Source organism: Lynx canadensis, chromosome E3 (genome assembly GCF_007474595.2).
Source record: "Lynx canadensis isolate LIC74 chromosome E3, mLynCan4.pri.v2, whole genome shotgun sequence".
Taxonomy (NCBI): Eukaryota; Metazoa; Chordata; class Mammalia; order Carnivora; family Felidae; genus Lynx; species Lynx canadensis.
The window spans coordinates 5488713-5511571 of record NC_044318.1 but is presented as its reverse complement, the minus strand read 5'-3'; the positions used below and the strand labels follow the sequence as shown (position 1 = coordinate 5511571).

At 39.7% G+C, this 22859-nt stretch overlaps 1 protein-coding gene across 7 annotated transcripts in view; it reads right to left on the bottom strand.

Annotated features, from left to right (window-relative positions):
* RBFOX1 (RNA binding fox-1 homolog 1) overlaps positions 1 to 22859 on the bottom strand; it is a 1462962-nt gene that overhangs the window by 1236904 nt on the left and 203199 nt on the right. The window lies entirely within an intron of this gene.

Below are 22859 nucleotides of genomic sequence, written 5' to 3'. Positions count from 1 at the left end.
TCTCCCCAGATCTGGGCCAAGTGGGAACACTACCATTTATCATTATCTTTTGTTTATAATCATTCAGCCAGGTTTTGTCTAAGCCGATTAGAACGAATCTTGATGGTGAAAGAAAATTCAGATAAATAAAACCAAACCCCGACATATAGAGCCTCACTCAAGAGCAAATATTACATGGTCAATGGTCAACATTTTGTTCATGTGTCACTTCTCCATAATCATCTTCCATACAGCCACTCTCAGTATTCTTTCCTCAAGGCCAGTACAGAATTAGATCCGTCTTTAGCGAGAATTTCACAAGTACATCAAACAGATTAAATCCGTCAGCCCCAATTGTTTCAAGTTTCCATGGAACCCTTACCTCCTGTGGTATTTTCAAACTATAAGGGGGTAGGGCACTTTTCTGCAGAGGAAACTCTTTACAAAATGTCAGAAACTTACTTCTTTAACTTGTGATGCTCAGGAACCCCCGGTCTCCTCCAAAGTAGAAAGAGTTTTTGCCACCAGCCTTGGCACTTGGCATGTGCTAGTTAATGAAGTTCTATTTACGGCTTTAATGAGGATAAAAACAGCCATTTCTTAGCTAGGTGCCAGATGCAGAGATTGATAACAAGACTAATCCTAATATAATTCCCTTAATAATGGCTAAAAACCACTCAAGTACCTTAATACATCAAGATGTAAATGTTTTATAATACCCATAAACATTCTCAGAACCTAATAGAGTTAATTCCACTAAGATTGAAACAAGTGAGAGGTGGTGCAAAAATCAATTTGGCTTCACCTCCAATGATTTATCACCACCACTCCCAGGATCAATTAATTTTTCACTAAGAAAATGTCTAATGAAATTTTAGAACAAAGGAATGGCAAATAAAACCCCAACCTTGGTTCAGACTCACATAATAGGTTAGACATATTTCAAGCTTCATGATGATAAAAAATATCTAAATGAAAATCGCCAATAATTTAAGCTTTCATATCAAGAACAGTTTGTGAAGCTTCTGATAGAAACCAAAACAGCTGCCACCTGCTCTATGCTAAGCTAGATGCAAGTATATACAAATTTTCCACATTTTAAATTACAGATAAAGGATTATGAGGGGGTGGGGAGACACGTATCACTTTTTTACATCCTAAAAATAAAAGCAAAAGAAAATCTTGGTAAAGACATAAGATAGTAAAAAATAGCTCAAAAGGGAATTCATGAATAATGATGAAATCGCCACCTTTTTGCTTTTTGGCCCCATTTAGACCCACCAGCCCTGAATCTAAAGTGTAATTTATCAAGGTAAGAAGCAAGGCATAGGTGTATGCTTTACACAAACAGCTTCAACTCTGCTTGGGTTGTACGCCCATTTTTTGCTGAGCTTCACAATGTCCCTTGTTTGGAGGGAAGAAAAACAGCATGGAGGAACTTCCCAGGGGAAGGAATCATTCTTAAAAGGAAGGATTTTAAGGTGAACATTCACTCCCCAGCACTGGGGCAAGAAATTGCCTGAGACGAAATCATCCCTGAAAAGGGGACTGAGCCAAAAGGGGTGATGTGGTCACAAAAGTACATGACTGCAAATTTACCGTCCCTCTTTATGGCTCTCCATAAAGTCCCTTCAAGCAAAATGGCAAAGAGACGCCCCATTTATATGGCATAAAAATTAAGTGACTAATGGGCTATATCCAATGAACTCCTACCCACTTACAAACTATGAGAACTTCAAATTTTAATTCGTTCAGCTCAAGGAGCCTGCAGAACATCATCACCTACCCAATGATTACTTGAAATTAAATTTCTGGCCAAGTAAAAGTGAGCCGTGAAAGACAGTCCATGAGGATAACGGCATTTCTTCAAGGGCTTTGCAGCTCTATGGCTCCATCCACGAAAATCAAAAGTTTCGAAAGTAACCTCAGCCAGGGTCTTTTATGTCTCTCTCACAGGTCTCAATTTGCCAACCCTCTGCCCTTCACTCCACATTAAAAAATATGGGATACAAAATGTTTTAATATAGCATACATAATCCAAAGAGTCAGTATGTTTTCCCAGAACTACATGGTAAATGATTTTTGATGATGCAATGTGTGAACATTATAAAACATGAATTATCATTTTAATAATAGTTAAGTTACATGTAGTAGAGTTCTGCTGAGAAGGTATTATTTTTGTTTTACAAAGTGACAGCACTTATTCTGGGAAAACCAGAGTATAGTTCTAATCATTCTGGAAAAATAAATTATTTAAATTAAATAAATTTAAATTTAAAAATAATTATTTAAATTAAATTCACTCAACAAATTTTTCAACAAGGGGTTACTGAACACCAGCCATGTGTTAAGCACTGCTCTAAGAACCGAACATAAAGCATGAAACATGATGAGCATGGCCCTAATCTTCACAATAAGATTACTGGTTCCCATTCGAGTAAGAAGCGAGATACTAAACAAGCAAATAAAAGAAATAATCACAGACTGTGATAAGTGTTAGGTAGGAGACGGACAGGATGCTCTCATGAACAATAACAGGACAGAACAGGACTACTTGGGAAATTAATGTGACCTATCTATATAACCAATTAATACATGGGATAAAACTAAATCCAACATTAAAAAAGGACATACAATCATCCAACACATATTTACTGCCTAATCAGCATGTCTCCAAAACAGATAAAATACGAAAGCCTATTATGTAATATTCCATGCACTTAATATGTTTATCTAAAAAGATTCTGACCACGGTTCTGAAGACTGTAACATAATCACAACTTCCTTTTTCCTTTGAGTTATCTACACTTACATTTTTCTTCACTGAGTGTGAAAAGCTACTCATTTAATGAGAAGTGATGTTTTAGAGGCAAAATAATTTTTTAAATCCATTCATATTCATCCTCTCCAATAATACAAGACTTACTATATGCAAAATTAAAATACACTATAACATTATAATAATCGAAAGTGTGGAGCACCAACACCAACACATGAATTAATGGGAAAGAATATACAGAAACCAAGTCTAGTACAAAGGGTAATTTAGGATATAATACAAGTTGTTGTTAGTGGGAAAAGGGGAGAGAGTAAGAATGATTTAGTGAATAGTGCTAAGAAAAATATTTAAAATAGTTGGTGGAAATTATTATATTGTATATTATATTGTTCCTTCTATATTTCATAGTGTCAACTACCCTCATCTATTACCTGGCAAGAAAAATAAGTGCTTTCTTCTATTTCTTGATAATATTTTCTAAGCCAATTATGTCTCCTTAATGAACTGTTTGTGACTCAAAAGCATGTTTTTATTTATATGTCCCTCATATTATTATAGTAAATCATATAGTATCCTCATGATGAGTGTGCAGTGGGAAAAAGTATGGACTTTAGGATTATATGCACCAGATGTGAGTCCCACGTCTGCTATCTCAAGCACATTTGAACACATCAGTTAATCTTTTTTCAGTCTTAACACCACCATGTGTAAAGGAAAGCAAAGGTGTTACTAATTCCTATTCCACAGGGTAGTTTTGAGATTCCAATGAGTTGAGATGTGTGACAAAATTCTGTGAGAAGTAAAACCCTGCATAACAACAGTCTTTATTATTATTATTATTATTATTATTATTACAGTAAGTGTTCAATAAATGTTTGTTGATTGGAAGATAGTACTTTTACAATGCCTGAAGCCTGACTAAAAGAATCTTATGGATGTAGGTGTGTGAACACACTGGGATAAGAGTGCTGAGATAGCATGGCCCTTGCTGCAGTGGATACAAACAGGGCACTCTGCATATTCTATTTTTGCCCTCTAAGCCAGAAGGATATAACACCTCTCCACTAAAAGTTGCACAACGCAGGCTCCCTGAGTGTTTCAATCTACCCGTCTGGTATTCCCTCCTGCTCTACGTAGCTAGCTGCTTCTCATCATTTGTCAATTAATTTCAATGCCACCTTCTCAAATAGGCATTCTCCAAACATCCTATCCACCAAATCCAGTTGCCTTCCATCTGTTCACTCCCTTCATGGCACTTACTATTTTTATTAACTTGATAAATGTTTTTTTCAGCTAATCTTTTTATTTTAAAATAATGGTAGGTTCACATGCAGTTGTCAGAAATAATACAAAGAGGGGCGCCTGGGTGGCGCAGTCGGTTAAGCGTCGGACTTCAGCCAGGTCACGATCTCGCGGTCCGTGAGTTCAAGCCCCGCGTCAGGCTCTGGGCTGATGGCTCGGAGCCTGGAGCCTGTTTCCGATTCTGTGTCTCCCTCTCTCTCTGCCCCTCCCCTGTTCATGCTCTGTCTCTCTCTGTCCCAAAAATAAATAAACGTTGAAAAAAAAAAATTAAAAAAAAAAAAAAAAAAAAATAATACAAAGAGACCCACGTGTCCTTTACCTAGTTTGCCCCTATGGGGAGACTGCAATATCAAAACACCGTACTACAACAATATCAATACAATCAAGATCCAAACACTCCCATCCTCAGGATGCCCCTTTCACAACCATACCTACTTCTCTCCCACTCCTACCCCCTCCTTAATCCCTGGCAATGAACACTCTATTCTCCATTTCTACAACTTTGAAATTCCAAGAAATTTATATAAATGTTATCATACAATACGCAACCTTTTGGGATTCAATTTTTTTATATTCAGCACAATTCTCTAGAGATTCACTCAGGTTGACACATGTATTAACAGTACTTTCTTATTTTTATCACTGAATAGTATTCCATGGTATGGATGTACTACAATCGTGTAACCATTCACCCACTGAAACATATCTGCTGTTCCCAGTGTCTTACTGTTTAGAATAAAGCTGCCATAAAATGTGTGTACATGTTTCGTGTGAACATAAGTCTTCATTTCTCTTGGATAAATACCCAGGAGGACAAGTGGTAGGTTGTATTGTACGGTGGTTGTATGTTTAGTGTTTAAAGAAACTGAAACCCTTTCCCAAAGTGGCTTTACCATTTTACACTCTTTCCACCAATGTATGTGTGCACAATCCAATTGCTCCATATGCTTGCCAGTATTGACGGTTCACTATTTTTCATTTTAACCATTCTGACAGGTGTGCACTGATCCCACCTTGCAGTTTTAATACGTATTTCCCTAATGGTCAGTGACGTTGAGCATCTTTTCACGTGCTCACTTCCCATCTGTATATTCTCTTCAGTGAACTATCTCTTTACGTCTTTTGTCCGCCTGCTCACTGGGTTGATTTTTTATTGTTGAGTTTTGAGCATTCTTTATATATACCGGTCTTTTGGAAAAGTTTTCTCCAAGCCGACAGTTTGTCTATTCATCCTCTTAACAGCTGTTTTAAAGAGAACAAGATTGCTTTAAAAAAAATCTGACGAAGCCCAAATTATCATTGTTTCTTTGATGGATTAGAATTTTGGTGTCAATTCTAAGAACTCTGCCTACCTTAAAATCTCAAAGATTTTATCTTCTTTTTTTTTCCTAAAAGTTTTTTTATATTGAAGTTCAGAAACCATTTTGAATCAGTTTTGTATAAAATGTGAAATTTAGGTTCAGGATGGAATGGTTTCCCAATTGTTCCAGGCAAAGGAATTGAAAGGATATTATTCCTCCATTGAACTGCCTTTTTGTTTTTGTCCAATCAGTTGGGCATATTTCTGTAGATCTATTTCTGGGTTCTATATTCTGTTGTATGGACCTATGTGTCTATACTTCTGCTAACACCACAGTCTTGATTTCTGTAGTATATAATAAATCATGAAATTGGGTAGATTCATTTCTCCCACTTTACATTTCTTTTTCAAAATTATTTAGTTACACAAATTGTGTATCTATTTTGTTACATTTTTACCTAAGTATCTTTTTTGAGTCATTAGAAATGACACTGTGCTTTTAATTTCCATGTCATATTTTTCAGATAGGTTTTTTTTTTGTCATGAATGGGTATTTAAATTTATCAATTTTTTTCTACATTGTTTCATATGATCAAGTGATTTTCTTCTTTAGCCTAATAAGGTTGATTACATTGATTTAATTGTGAACACTGACCCAGTCTTATATCCCCAGAATAAAATCCACTTGATAAAAGTATGTAATTCTTTTTATATATTGCTGAATGCTATTTGCAAATAATTTGTTACAGACAAAAAAGTACATTTTTATGCCTATGGTCATGAAGGATATTGGTCTATAGTTTTTTTTTGTTTTTGTTTTTGTTTTTTTTTTTTTTGTACTGAATTTGTATGCTTTGGGTATCCAGGTAATACTAGCTTCATAAAATGAATTGGAATGTGTTCCTTTCTCTTTTGTTTTCTAGAAGAAATTACATATAATTGGTGTTAATTCTTCCTTAAACATTTGATAAAATCCTCTGATGAAAATCTCTCGGTCTGGAGATAACCTTTTAAAAAAAGTTTTTAAATTATTGATTATATTTCCTTATTAGTTACAGAAACATTCAAAATATCTATTTCATATTAAGTGGATTGTGGAAGTTTGTGTTTTACAAGGAAGTGGTCCATTTCATGTAAGTTTTCCATTGGATACATGTAGAGTTGTTCACACCATTTCCTTATTACCCTTTTGACACCTGCAAGGTTTCCTGTGACAGTCTCAGTTCCATTTTTGATATTGATAATTTGTGCTTGCACTTTTTCCTTTGTCACTTTTGCTAGAGGTCTGTCAATTTTATTGATCTTTTCAAGGAGGCCACTCTTCATTTCACTGATTTTCTCTATTATGTTACTGTTTTCCATTTCATTGCTTTCTGCCCATATCTTTATTACTTCCTTCTTTACTTGCTTTGGGTTGATTGTGCTGTTCTTTTTGTAGGTTCTGAAAGGGGGAGCTTAGAGTACTGATTTAAGGCTTTTCCTTTTTTTAAATATATTCATTTAGTGCTATCAATTTCCCTCTGAGCACTACTGTGCCTGTGTCGCACAAGTTTTCAGGTTTTCTTTTCATTTTCATCTAGTTCAGTGTAATTATTTCTTTCCCTGGAGACTTCCTCTTTAGCCCACAAATTTTTCGGAAGTATGTTGTTGAGTTTCCAGGTGTTTGGAGATTTTCCTATTATATTCCTGTAACTGATTTCTAGTTTGATTCCACTGTGGTCAGAGAACACACTCTGAATGATTTCAATTATTTTAAACCTGTTGAAGTTTGTTTCATTGTCCAGAATATGGCCTGTCTTATTATATGTCCAACGGACACTTCAGAACATGTATTATGCATTTGGTGGGTGGAATGTTCTATAATGTTGGGTAGACACGTTGATTAATGGTAGTTGGTTGAGTTCTTGTTTATCCTTGTTTATTTTCAGTCTAAGTTTTTCTATTAATTGGTAGTAGACTGGTGTTTAAAGTCCCCAACTCTAATTGTGGATTTTCCTATCTCTCCTTTTAGTTCTATAATTTTTTTTCTCGCATGTTTTGCAGCTCTCCAGTTTAATGCATGCACATTTAAGATTGCTATGTTCCCTGATGGGCATTGAGGAGGGCACCTGTTGGGATGAGCACCGGGTGTTGTACGGAAACCAATTTGACAATAAATTTAATATTTAAAAAAAAAAAAGACTGCTATGTTCCCTGTTGGACTGACACTTTTATATTCATTATACCCATTATATTCTGCCTCTCTCTGTCTCTGGTAATTTGCTTTGCTCTTACATCTACTTTATCGGATGCTAATATAGCTACTCCTACTTTATTTTGATTGGTGTTTACCTGATACCTCTTTTTCCATCCTTTTACTTTCCATGTACCCATATAATTAAATTTGAAAGCAACTTCTTATAGACAGCATATAGTTGGGTCATGTACTTTCACAATCTCTCATTTAATTGGTGTATGTAGACTATTTGTATTAAATACAATTACTATTATATTAATGCTTAATTCTTTGCCATTTTTTTCTCTGTTATCTCTCTTTTTTATTTTCTTTTTCCTTCCTCTGAGTCACCTGAATACTTTTTATTAATAAATTTTAGTTTGTCTATAGTGTTTTTGAGCAAATTTCTTCTCACAGGTTATTTTAGTAGTTGCTCTGGGTATTATGTTATGCACACACACAACTGACCATGCTCTCTACCTCCTGCAATCATTTTAGCAGATTCACTGAAGCACAGAAATCTTACCTCCCTTTTACCCTCTGCCATTCATGATATAACTGTCTTAAATATTTCTACTGCATGTTAGTTGATTCACATTAGACTATGTTACAACTTTTGCTTCAACCATAAAGTATAATTTCAAAAACAGCAGATTTTATGGCATTTATCCCTATTTTTGTCTTCTTCCCTCCTGATGTTCTACGAGTCCTTCTTTCACCACCTCCTTTCTCTTTAGAGTACTTTCTTTGGCCATTCTTTTAAGATAGGTCTGCTAGCAAGTAATCACTTTAGTTTTTCTTCATCTGAGAATGCCTTTATTTCTCCTTCATTTCTGAAGGATATTTGCACTAGAAATAGAATTCTGAGTTAACAAGTATTTTCTTTCAGCACTTGAAAAATGTCACGCCATTTTCTCTTTGCTTCCACGGCCTCTGATGAGAAATCTGCTGTCCTTCAAATTGCTTTTCCCCTCTGGGTAGTTTCCTTTTCCTCTCAGCTTTCAAGAATTTTTCTTCTTTTTTTTTTTTTTTTTTTTTTTTTTTTTGGCTTTCATTTTTCAGAAGTTTGACTCTGATGTGTCTCAGTGTAGATTTCTTTGGATTTACCCTGTTTGGAAATTACTCAGCTGTTTGAATCTGTATGTTTATGCCTAAAGATTTTATTTGTACTTACCAGGAGGAATAGGGAAAATGTGCCTACTTCTTACCAGAAGCCGAAGTCTACTGCTATTTTTAATTATTTATTTTCTCCTTGTTCACTGTGTATTTCTTTAAGGAACTATATAAGATCCATTAGGACAAGAACCTAGCTCTTTATTTCCTACTGTATCCCCAAGGCCTAGCACAATGCCTGGCATATAATAGATGTTCAAGGCATATTTTGAATGACTGAATTAGCAAACTGAATTCTGGTGGGTTTCACTACAGCAAACCCCTTGAGAAGGTGGTTTATGCAGCAGATGCAGGAACATCTCTTCTCTGCCGTTCTAACTCCTAACCCATGGTGGGTTGTGTAAATCTGCATTTTTAAGCACACTCTGCAGGTGATATATAGGTACGATGGACCTGCCTAAAAGAATCATCACAAGCTATGCTCCCCAACAAGAAGATCAGGGTCTGAACGCCGTCCTGGGAAGTCACAACGAGGGTGATGGGTACAGGGGTCTTTACAGGTGTTCTGCTCCACTGGACCTCCTCCAAAACTGAGCAGTAAAATGAGCTCCCCTATAAACAAATATAAATCTAGGGACACAGATTTAAAATGGAAACATTTGAACAAATACAAGGGGAAACTGTCACAGAAAACGTAACATTCTGCTACAGAGGAGGTAGCTAGAAAAAGCATGGTCTGCCCTCAGCTCATGCATTTTAAAACACTGTGCTGAGGGTTTGTGTTTACCCAGAGCAAGGCCGTTAATACATTCAGCCCAAGAGTGAAGCAATTTTAATATTAATAGGCTCTTTATGAGAATTTAATAACAAAGTCATAGCTTCCTTGTGTTTCAAGACACAGGGGTTAATTACTTCAAACGGGTTGGCAGGGAAAAGGTCAAATTTTAATGCTGACCTTAACAGTTTGGGATAAATATAAAAAAGGTAATGGCCCATTTAAAGCTATCATGCTCAGTACTCTTTGCAAGCTGAGAAACTGTCACGGGTCCAACTTGTTGATGCCAACTATGGATGCTCAGAGAAGTCACACACCTGGTTATTACACCTGGTAAGTCTGAGTCACTTTTAACTGAATTCAGTCTGCTCTTGGATGAGAAGAGCAGAACACTTTTTGTTTTGTTTTGTTTTGATTTGATTTGATTTGAAGAATGGGTCTAGTATCTGTAGAACTAAAGCAGCATGATGGTCAGGGTTTTCCAGCATTCCACCAGTGGCTTCTGGCAAATTCAAGGTGAAAAGTGAAGTCTATTATTTGACGTTGTGACTCCTCTGCTATAGAGAAGACGGTTGCTAGTTTTAATGAAAAAAAAATCCAAGTAGGTTGCTACTGGATATTTTGTTGATCTTTTCCTCTCAGACTATGGAGAAAGAGAGATGAGGCCATGACAGAGCCCCTTGAGTCTCATAAGGAAGAGCAGAGCAGAAACATACAGGTGATAGTAGGGCTTGGGGGCTTATCAGGAGATATGCAATCATGATGGGGGGCAACAAATCACCAAAAAAAAAAAAAAAAAAAAAAGAGAGAGTTCAATGTGCTGGCCTGGGAAACATGACCCTACATTGACAAGTATGAATTGTGAATTTAAATAAATGTAGTTGATAGGTTGTTTCTGTTTTGTTTTATTTGCTGCCCATATACTCCAAATATACTTCTTTTTATCTTTGCCCCAGATTTTCTCCCATTGTTTAGTTATGTGACCAGAATCCTGGTCAGGGTTTGCCATGAGCAGTTAATCTCATGTGAGTGTCCACTTTCTTTTTTTTTTTAATTTTTAAGAATGTTTATTTATTTTTGACATAGAGAGAGACAAAGCATGAGCAGGGGAGGGGCAGAGAGAGGGAGGGAGACATAGAATCTGAAGCAGGTGCCAGGCTCTGAGCTGTGAGCACAGAGCCCAACAAGGGGCTCGAACTCACGGACCATGAGATCATGACCTGAGCCGAAGTCAAACGCTCAACCAACTGAGCCACCCAGGTGCCCCTGTGAGTGTCCACATTCTCCAAGATGGCATGGGACTCTTCTCACATCACCATGTTTACATGGACACAGCCACTCTGCACTAGAATCTATCCCACCAAAAATGTTCATGATGGTGGTGGAGAAATGGACGTCTTTACACTAATCTTGTTTACTTTCATTCATCAGGTGCTTATTGACTACCTATCAAAGGCCAGCGAAGGGTGAGAGATGAATCAAACAAGTTCCCTTCCTGCACAGAAATCATAGTCTGACGAGGGGAAAAGACAGGAAAGTAATTATAACATCATATGCTGATGGCTAAGAGGGAATATTATGGGAATGCAAGAAAAAAGCAACAGCCGGATTTTAGAAGGTTTAAGGAGCTTCTGCAAAGATACGCCCTCTGAGATAAAAGTCAGTATCAGCCAAGATAGGCTAGATATGCTGTTGGAAAAAATGACCTCAGAATCTCAGAAGCTTACAGCAACCAAGGCTTATTTCTTACTCAGGCCATGTGTCATCATCGGTGGTTCATCTATGGCTTTGCTCTATGTCATCTTCTCTCCAGGACCCAACCTGATGGAGAAGTGATTGTCTTATCTCTTGGCAGAGGGAAAAGACACCAGGGTGAATCACATGCTGGCTTGGCCCAGAGACATATATGACACTTCCCAACATTTCACAGGCTGGAGCAAGTAAGCCACATGGCCATTCCTGACTTGTCAGAACTGAGGATGCAAAATCCTCCATCAGTGAGAAAGACAAGGGGAAAACCTAGAATATTTTGTAAGGAATAATAAATCAGGCAGGGATCCACAACATGAGTTACAGCTCTGTGTGCAAAGAGAAGGTGGTAATGGTGTTCCAAGAATATTCAAAGGCACAAGGGAGAGGAGGAGCAGGATCAGAAAGAATGGGAGAGAGAGACAAGAGAAGCAGAGGGATCTAAAGAATTCCAAGCAGTTAGTTTAATAAAGTTCAAGCGAGTAGTACAAGGGAGGGGGTGGAAAGACCACGTCTCACCCGCCCCCCAGGCGCACCGAAGCAAACCTGGTGGCTGACACACATATGCACATGAAGAAGTCTTGGGAAGCACTGATGTACAGGAATCTCCAGGTCTTTAAATGAACACCTAAAACTAAATCCTTCCCTTCAAAATAATAAATATTTTGAACTATTTAAAATGTGAAGACGAATGGGGACATAAGGACAAGAGGATAACCGGACAAACATGTATGTGCAAATGACATAATGGTCATGTTAGGGTTCCTGGTGCCTGACACCTAGACCAAGGCCTAAAGTACTTCCTTCCAGTATGTTTGTTGAATGACTCATAGAAAGAAACTGAACGAAGGGCATCTTTGGGCCATTAATCCATAATCCACTTGCAATCTATGAGACAGATTGATATAAAGGAAGGGTAAGACAAGGTAGGATGTTATGTACTGATTCCCATCCATGGATTCACGTTCAGTCAAGCTGGTCCCCCCTACACAAGGCTGAAAATTCATTTACTCAATCATCCAACAAATACTCATTGAATATTTACTACATGGTAAAGAGTCTGCTAGATGCTAGGGACACAATAGTAATCAAGGAAAATAAGGTCCCTGAGGGAGACAAATTGGACAAGTAAACGAACCAAATAACTAAAAGTTTTGGTGCCAAGTTAAGAATGAAAAAACAATATATGAACGTTCTGTTACAGAAGAGGATGCCTGGTACTTAGAGGTCAGGAAGGCATCTATCTAGTGATCCAAATAACTCAAGAGGTTGAAAAGGAAGAGTACCCCAGATGTGCACAGGTCCTGTGGAGGAACAGAGCATGGCATATCTGAGGACCTCAGAGAAGGCCTGTGTGGCTGAAGAGATCTGAGTAAGGAGGTGACCAGCGGGGGGACATGATTCTATAGGCCTGAGTGCCATCTGATCACTCTGGGATTTCCAAAACATCAGGAGGGTTTGAATTTCATCTTGAGATTATTTGACAGTTTTACAACCAGAGAAGTACAACCCAGTGACCATTTAAGGACAACTACCACTTGAATGGCATTACAGCTTACTGCCCACATAGTGTGACTTTTGTTGGGACAAAGTCAGGCTAATGCCATGCGGAAGACATAGTGTGGCACGGAAAGGATCACCCGTTTCTTTGGACCTCAAGACTGTCTCCCTTCAGAACAGAAATCTGCAAAGCAGACCTTCAAAGAGTAATCCACATGGAGCATCTAAAACAACACTGAAAAGCCAACCCAATTTTTTTTTTTACAAGAAGGAGACCAGAAAGCAACGTGTGGGCAGTTGCAGACGCAGGGTAACTGTAGGTTTCAAGGCTGTCCAAGAGTACAATTATTGAGCTCCGAATGCAAATTCACCACCAGCCAGAAATAAGGTCAGCAAGAGCCCAGACGATTGCCCTGCTGAAAATTCTGTTCTTTAAACTTCAGCCCCACTTGCAAGTAAAGTGCTGGCTCACACCATGGCTCAAGCAGATTTAAGTCCTATTAATCCTGTAACAGTAGGTGCCGTGGGTAGCGATCACTGTTGCCAATCTTCCCAGTTCCAATTTTCTCCTCTGGAATGGCATTTGGGGATGAAAGTATCTAGCTCGCAGATGGAACGGCGCTTTCAATGTGAAGACAAGAAGATCTTTACCAAACCACAGCAGGGAGCTTTGTGGGGGACAATGACAAATTTACAAACAAAAAGAAAATCCCCCAAATTACAAAAACAAATGGAGTGACAAGCATGCCAAGTAGGAAGCAAGTAGACACTAGCAGAAGATCCAAGCTCCAATGAAGCAGAGAGGGAGGAAGGGAGGGAGGGAGAGAAGGGGGAGAGAGAGAAACTAGTTCCTGTTGAATTAGGCACAAGATATGCCACATCTATCAGACTGAAATACAGATTTGGGGGAAAAAAAAACTTGAGGGAAATGGTTTTATAACTGGAGGCTGTACTGTTCAATCCAAATCAGGCAATTCCAGAAACGTATCTCTAAATGAGTTTATTTTTCCCCAACCAACTGAATGGCCTTCATCAAAGCCTCTCTCTCAGTATCTTTGCCTAAAAACATAAACATCCGTCCCCCTACCGTTCTGAACTGGAATAACTTTCAGGATGCACACTCTCCAGTGGGATTGTTTCAGGAATAAATGGTGTGACCAAGAACTTCATACAAATGGATTTCAAATAAAATCTCCAAAGGAGTGGAAAGTCTGTCTCTCTAATGTTGAGCAAAACCCTAGGGCACCTTCTTTGGGTGGGGCACTGCGCTCCCCTCCGACCCCTGGCACACTGGTACACTGACCACCCCCTCTTCTCTCGAACACACCAAGCTTTCTTCATTCCAAGCTTTGGCATGTGTCAGTTCCCTCTACTGCAATTCTCTCCTTGGCTCTTTGGGTGACTTTCTCTCGTCCTTCAGGCTGTAAGTCAGCTGTGCTTCCCTCAAAGTTGCCTTCCTAGTCTACCTGGCATCTAAACAGGCTCACTCCCCAACTCAGTGCCTCTTTGCAACTCCATTCCATTTATGTCCTTAACGGTGCTAACCTCAATATGCAATGTTCATGAAGACAAGGAGCCAGCCTGTCTTGTAGGCCACTGTACCCCTGGTGCTTAAAACAGTGAGTGCTTTCTTGCATGAAAGAATACTCAAGACAAAAAATAAACTAAAAATGAGTGGGACATGATTCCTGTTTGCAAAGACATAATTAGGCTTCCTATTCTCTCTACCAAAATGAGAAATAATAAAGAAATCACAGCCTTTGGACCTTTGTTCTGATTCTTCCAGAACCTATGATAAAACAGACCTAATAATGAGATGAAAATAAACATGAGCACACATTATTGGAAAAGTTTTGTAATCCAGTTGACAGTAAAATAACCACAAATATTTTCAGCCAATTCTCATGGGATATTGCTGCAGCAAACACAGCCTCCATCAATATGGCTAAAGAGCATTAATGTTCTTCCCAAATTCCCCTATATCTTAAGAAACAGCTTAATGCCCCAGTAGGGCATATGGTTACCCATAATAAAAACTACTTTAACCAGCTTCCTTTGATTAGGTAGAGTCATGTGGCTAAGTTCTGGCTAATAAACATAAGTGACATTGGTGTGGGCAACTTCCAGAAAGTGCTCACTGAAAACAGGAAATTTGATATAATTTCCTCAGTTCTCCTCGGTGCATGTTGGAACGAGGATGTGACGGTGGAAAATCACATCACTGTCTTTCATCAGAAGGTGGAGGCCAGGTGTTGAAGACAGTGGAATATCTCAATAGAAGGAAGATGCGGGAGTCTCCACATCCATCTGCCCTGTCCTTCTTTAGGTTTCATTTCGTGCAAGAGAAAAGTAAAATTCTATTTAAAACCATTGCTTTCTGTCACTTACAACCTAACTTAAACCACGCTGGTCCAACAGGCCAAGAAAGCAAATTAGCGCACCCGGTTTTACAGATGAAATCGGCAAAGCTTGGTGGAACTGCCAACAATCAGAGACCTGATCCCAGGATGAGGATGATCCAGCAAACGACTCACCTGCCCGTCTCTGTCAGCGCCACGGTCAGCAGGACTCTCACTCTGCACACGTGAGCCACTGAGACTACCACACTCTTCATCTGACATCTGGGAGAGGCTACAACAGCGAATTGTCGGAAAGCAGCTTTTGCTTTGACCTCCCATTTTGGTAGCAGATAGAGCAAAAGCAACGCTGCTCAAGAGAGAAAACCTGAAAGATGGGAATAGCACCAGGACCTGGAGACATCAGTTTTGGTAGAACACCAACCATGGGAATATGCCAGTGCTTGCCGGCCTTTTGGAAGGAAAGTGGTGGCTGCCAATTTCTCTCTCATCTACCGGGAATATGAAAAACACTCCTCCCGGGTGTCTGTTCACAAGCCTATGCAAAAATGGCCTTGATCTGTGAGCTTTGTTTTTTTTTTTTTTTAAGTTCTGTTGTATATTCCAGATAACATCTACCTCTGGTGCAGGGTCTTGACACATCGCAAGATGATGATAGCATTCTCAGAAAAGCATGTTTTTCATAATTCTAATATATCCACAGATACATATCTTGTTCTTGTCCCAGGACAAGACAATTAACATCCCTCCTCTGTTACACAATATCATCTTCATTTTCCTGAAAGATGCATGCTTTCTCAATACAGGCATTTGAAAGTTTCTCTTTCTGTGGTTTTTCATTAACATCTATAAATAGATTTCTCCCTGCCATTGTGGCTCCACTCCATGTCACTCTACAACATGTCATTCCACTCTACCCTCTCCCATTCCATTTTAATTCCACCACACTCTACTCCCCTCCACACTTCATGCTCAGTTTGGATTGGAGCTGTGGGACTTGGTAAGTCCTTCAACTTCTATGAAGCTATGTATCTACCCAATACTCACATGGTAACCATGAGGAGACGAACCATTTACCCTTTGTCCAGTATCTGGATCAGCACCTTGCATATATCAAGCCCTTAATCCCCACAAAGCCCCAACAGGTGCATGCTTCAGCATCCTCACTATGCAGATGGGGAAACTGATACAGACACACAGTGATTAAGCGATATGCACCCAGTCACAAGACTGAGGGGTATGTGATATGAACCCAGAAGTTAGGGCTCCAAAAATTTCTCTGGCACAAAAGCAAAAAGGGTCCTCAGGCTGCCTGCAAGACGTCCTGTCTGGGAGTCTTTCCAGACAGAATTCATCAAACCTACACAGATCTGCAGGGAGGGAACAGAAGCCAGGGTCTTCATATATCCAAGGATTTAAAATATCTAAAAACCTAGTGACAACATATTAGGGTCAACCACGTGTCACTTAGAATCAGATGGAGGAGTTCGGTCATGAAACTTCTCTGTACTCAGCTGAGAGAGGCAGGTAGAAAGTAATCTGGGGCATCCATAAACCAAAATCGCCCCTGTCCAGCAGTGACAAAGAAAAGTATGTTTAATCCCGTGGCAATCTATCAACTGTCATGGCGTACAGGCGGCATATAAAGTGCAGCATTATTTTCAATGGGAGAACTTTCTCCCAGCTCAACAGATTTTATACAGGCAATGGGTATCTAGGATCAAAAGCCTGCAGATTTATGGTGGTGGCTGTTTACCAGAATTGAAAATCTCAAATTCCATTTCTCACAAAGATAAAGGAATATTTAAACAAGACCATGCACAGAGATTTGAAAGGGGAGAAATTGACTTATTTTCATCAGATATTTCTAAATCACCAATTTCACTTGTACTTTTGTCTCTGTGCGCCCCCAGATATTCTGAAAGGGAACACATGGAGGTGAATCAAGAAGGCACAGTGACTTCACAGAAGAGAGGAAGAAGAAAGAGCTCTTACCTAGCTCTTGCACAAGCTTACTTAAGAAAGTGGAATGGAGACATGTGGATGTGTCTATATTCATTTATCAAGAAAGTGCCATGCGTCACTCGTTTGGGATATGAGTGGTGTTGAACTTTTCACTAGATCAGTTACTGATCTCTGAATGAAGGATAGATAGGAGAGTTGGAAGGATACTCAAAAGACCTGAAGCAAAGCATTTTGCAAAAGGAACGAACAAAAGCAAAGGAATCATGATAGATTTAACTGAATAGCAGGAGATCTGGATAACAAAGTGAATAAACAAACAATGAGTGATCTTCTAAGCTAGGCTTGTATCCAATTTCAGTCAGAGTAATTAATGAAAAATTCATAAATGCACACACTTGGAATGTGCAACTCTAGATTTCCTGTCTGACATAGTAAAATTAAACACCGGATGCCCTGTCAGAAGCAAGTAACAATTTTGATTTAGAAAGTGAGCATATGCAAAGTCTGTATTTCAGTATTCCATATTGTTCACTAATGTTTTAAAAGGACTCGGAATCTTGTTGATTCACTCAGTTCTTCTTTTTCTATAAACATGTTTAAAATTCACCTCGCTTAGTTAAAAAGTGGAATGCACACAACAGAGTAGGGAAAGATAAGACTGAAAAACAGAGGGTTTGGACCATGGAAGGCATTCAGTGCCATACTAAGTGGCTTAGGGTTGATCTGATAAGCAATGGGGAGCCATTGAAAATTTTTGAAAAGAGAACGTGATACGAGTAGAGATGTGACTGAGGAAGATTTATTTGGAAATGGGATACAAAATTAATCAGGGGATATATGCATGTGCACACACACATACACACACACACACACACACACACACACAGAAACACATGCACTCTTACAAGAAATTGTTGCTTGAGACAGATAATGAAATTTGAGTAAATGATATAGTCCTAAATGGGGTCAAGGTGAATGACAGCGTGTCTGTGCTCACACTAAAACTTCAAGTATAATCGCTTCTGAGGCTATTTTCGTTGATTATGCCACACAAACAAGAGCATGGTTGCTCCAGCAATTTTCTTTCTAGATTTCTTTAATGGCCAGCTGGCTGTGCAGACTGAGTGAACCTAGACAAAAATGTACAATTCTAAGGAGTTTTACAAATAAATAAAATGTTACAAAAGATGCCAGGATAAGGACAGCGTGAATCTTATCCAGAAACTCAACATCAAATATTGCTAACATTGTCTTTTAATTTGGATGGTGAAAAGGGATTTGGCCAACATTTCTGCTGAGAGTGAATTTACGGTCCCCTTAACTGTATACCGTCTTAATAAAATCAGAAAAATAAAATACATCAAAAAACAACTTGTGTACTTCCTTCTAAATACCCCAAACCCCAGGCCTCTTTCTTCTACAAATATTAGATACTCATGGTAATCCTGCTGGCAGTAGAGGTGCTGGGGTTATGTACTGGGGTGCACACTCCCTCATCATTGCTGCCTCCATCTTTTGCTATAGCCTTCTAAGAATTCCATACGCCTTCTTCTTTCCATCCCACACACTGCTGTTAGCAATACCTTCGTAAGAGTTTCTCAACCAAAGGTGGTTTTCTCCCGCAGGTAACATCTGGGGACATTTTTGGTTGTCATAATAGAGAGGGAGTATGCTCCCGGCATCTAGTGAGTAGAGGACGAGGATGTTGCTAAGCCTCGTGAAATGCAGAAGACAGTGTTTCACGACAAAGAACTGTCCAGATGAAAATGTTACTAGTGCCAAGGCCGAGAACTCCTGCCCTAAACACATGAAGATTACAATGGCTTACATACTTTGCAAAATTCACAACAGCAACTGGTGTAAAGTCCAAAGCCTGAGTCTGGCTTTCAGGGTCCACATAATCTGGTCTCACCACCTTCTGTGATTCACTTTTGTGTCTCACTGCTCCCACCTGAACTCCATGCTCTCAAATGCCTAGGGATTTCAGTCCACCTGAAATGAGGGATACCGGCCTCCTCCTGCCTCAGCCCTTTGACTCAGCCCTTGCCCCTTACTGGACAATACTTTCTACCTGGATGCCATTTCTATCCATCCTTCCAGGATGACCTTCTCTGTGGACCTCGGAAGTCACCATGATCACTAACTTTCCAGGACACTGAATGGCACATGCTTCTCCTACTGGCTACCCCTCTGTACCCATGAGTCTGAGGAACCACCCTCCTTGGTCTTACAGTCAAAATCATTATTTATTCACACGTCCAACACCAGCCTCCCCAGAGCAACAGCTCATAGTGACTTACATCTCTTTCACTCTTCCTGGCCTGCCATTTGCCTTTGTCTCTTGGCTGCACGAACCATAAGCCCTTGTCCCACACCTAGCCCATCCTATCAGGACCTGGGAAAAAGTGGCCCTTAATTAACCTGCAGATGTTGCTACAACTCAAGTGCCAGACTTTTTCTGGGTCTGGGAATGAGTGGTCTGAGGCTCGGCCTTCATTACGTGCCTTTGACAAGTAGAAGCAAGAGTACAAGGGATGATTAAACCAAAACGTATAGATGGGGCAGTACTTCCACACCCTACCCATCGCCCTGACTGGTAAGCAGATTCGTCATTCAGCTTATTTCCCTCCCTAGTCTGCTGATCTGTCAGACAGGTGCCTGGACATAGCTGATGCTGAACTGTGAGAATAGGAGCAAGAGGAGGAATAGGCAGGCTTAGTGAGACAGGACAAACCACGCATGGAATAATAGGTTGTAGGGGAAGGTAGAGGGGCTGATGTGCTGAGGGCTCAGTGGTGGTGGGAGGGGCTGGACACAGCCCATGCAAGGTTGTGACAGGGTATAAATCCGAGAGCACAGGGAAGAAAAGAGGACATGAGGAGTGTTGCTGAAGATTACAAATTACATTTGCTGTAATGTATGTTTTCCCCAGGAGAAATTCGTAAGTTGTTTTAAGTTATTTTAATTGTCAAAGATTATTATGTTTTTCATTGTTCTACTCAACTGACTGGCAATTGGTAAAGAGGCTGGAATTCTACGGACCAAGGGTTTGTAAGGGGTACACAGATATTAAAGAACTTCTTTTCTGTGGAAAAAGAAACTGAAGGTAAGAGAAGTCACTCACCTTGCCCCAAATCATTTGACATTAGAATCAAGCTTCAAACTCAGTCAGGATTAAGACCAAGCCCACATTCAACCGCTTTGGTATTCTGCCTCTCAAAATAAAGGGTTTAACTTCACATCAGTTCTTAATTACTAAAAAAGCTCTTATTTCCAACAACGGAGTTGTATAGTCCCTTTAACTGACAACCTCCATGATATTATTAAAGACAACCATTTGTGCAGGTGATACATACACAGATAAAAGTTCTCTGTAAATACAAGTATTCAGTTCCTATGCATCCATATTCTCTGAGTCATAAGCTGTATAGGTAGGGGACATACAATAGATTTGCTTACAGAGTAGATATTCAATAAATGCTATTAATGATGATGCATATACACGGACAGGATCATGAGCTTCCATCCCGCAAAGCCACCTAAAATTCTCCCTGAATTCCTTTTATCCCAAATTTCTCTTTCCATTATGTTGCACAGGCCTATATCCGAGAGAGCTGGAGTCCCCTGGTGTATGTTGGTCACGGAACCTTTGTTCCCTTGTTCTTTATGAGAATTTTGTCCTACTCCAAGTTGAAGAGAAACATAACCCATTTGTATTCTCTGCGCCACTCTTTGGGTTTTATTCCAATTGCTATTGTGACAGGGGCTGCTACAAAGAGGAATACCGATGTAAGCAAGGAGTTAAGTGCACTGCTGCTTAAAATGCAGTGAGCTGGTCAGATGACTCAGAAGAAAGAGAAAGGCAGCACAGTGTTGAGTTCTGAACTGAGAGAGACGGACAGACAGATACAGAGATAGACAGCAATGTATGTATATACATAGGTATACCTTTATGTATCTATCTATCCACCCACAAACCAGCTGTCTAGCTTTGGCTGGGAGACAACATAGGATGTGGTTAAGAGTACAAACTTATGGCTCAGAGACCAGGTTCTGATACAACCTCTGTGTAGGTGACTTTGGAAAATTCATCTCAGCTTTCCCATATGAACCAGAAGTATGGTAGTATGGTACCTGTCTCAGAGGTGTGCTGTGACTTCCCCAGGAGTCGGTGCACGGAGGCTATGGAGCCCACCTCACCTTCCAAAGGCGGTGGTACACCAGCAATACACGTGGTCACTTTGGGAGGTGCTAAAAGAATGTTAATTATGAGGGATGGCGGAACGTAAATCAGATTGCTTTCAGTCATCTTTTTGTTGAAGCCCCTAATGTTGATCTCTAGGAGAACAGGATTTGGAGGTACAAGAGACTTGAGTTCAAATCCCATCTTTGCCATTTATTAGAGGGATACGTGTACGTAATAGAGAGGGTGGGGTGGGACAGAGGGAGAAGGAACGGCTATGTCCCTTCAACGGGCAGAAAGTCGGTACTGTTGTCTGTAAGAGGGGATAGTAAGAGTACCTACCTCATAGGGCTACTGGGAGAAATGCATTATACAATATATGAATGCAAGTCTAGCATATTATTTGTCACATGATAAGCACATAAACTGCTGTTCTTGAACAATCCATTCTATTATTAACTGTCTTGATGGGCTGGGCCTCCACTCCCCGTTCACACCCATCTGAAAGTCACTGTTATCAGGAACTATTTGCTAATTCCCTGTGCAGAATTTAAATCTTCCAGACAATCTCTTCTGCTGCTCCATGCTAACTATGTACTTATCTGAATATCAGTTGCAAATTTACAAAGCCAATGCTGTCCTTCTGGCTCCTGGCTACACACAGTCACAAATCGTTTACAAGACCACAAGAGCAGCAACAACAACAACAACAAAACGTGGCAGGGAGACAACAACAAAGCAAGAGCACACTATGATATCCTGCTCTTCTGACTAACTGAGGCTCCTAGAATTTCTTCAAGCCCACTTCTCTACACAATTACAGAACTGAACATCACATCCCCAACACTTACCCTGCCGTGATATCACTGCAAAGTCATACTTTAATAAAAATCTGGAAGATGGTTTCTCTGTTAAAGTGTCAAGTGTCCTAAACCCACCGATAATAAATGTCTGGTTTTTGGTTCCCGGTAGCTAGAACTAAAAGAAAGCAAGGGCTTTAGAGACAGAAAAATGAGTTCAATTTCTGACAGACCACACATTGGCTGTGTGACCTTGGGCAAGGAACCTAACCATTCTGAAATCCCTATAACAACAGTAGGATAGCAGTACCTACATTACAGGCAAGTCTTCCACCTGCTTCAATACGAAGGCTATCGCTCCGATCTGGGTCCATGTGACTCTCATTCCCTGGGATTGGAGTTATTGCTTTTTGGGTTGCTTTGCAAATAAATGAGTTACTACATGCCATCACTTAGAACAGCACTTGGACACAGTAATTGCTAAATAAATGGCTATTAGTATTATTAGTATTACTATAGTATTGTTGTGAGGATTGAATGTGATCATCCTGAAAAAGGGCTGAGCACAATGGCTGGAACATGGGAAGCTCTCATTAAGTGACAGCCAGAGTCACTGATGCTTGTAAACTACACCAGCCCCACTGTGAATGAAAACTAGCAGGAAGAGATCATCTCACACTTCCCACACCATAGCAAATGCCACAGGGACATCAAATTGGGTGTGAAAACACGAAACCAGGTATAGTTCAATTATCTGCACTAATGGAAGGGTTTGGAAGCAAGGACAATCAACCAGGGTGGATAATCCAAAACCACATTTGCTTGGCCATGAAATGTACTGT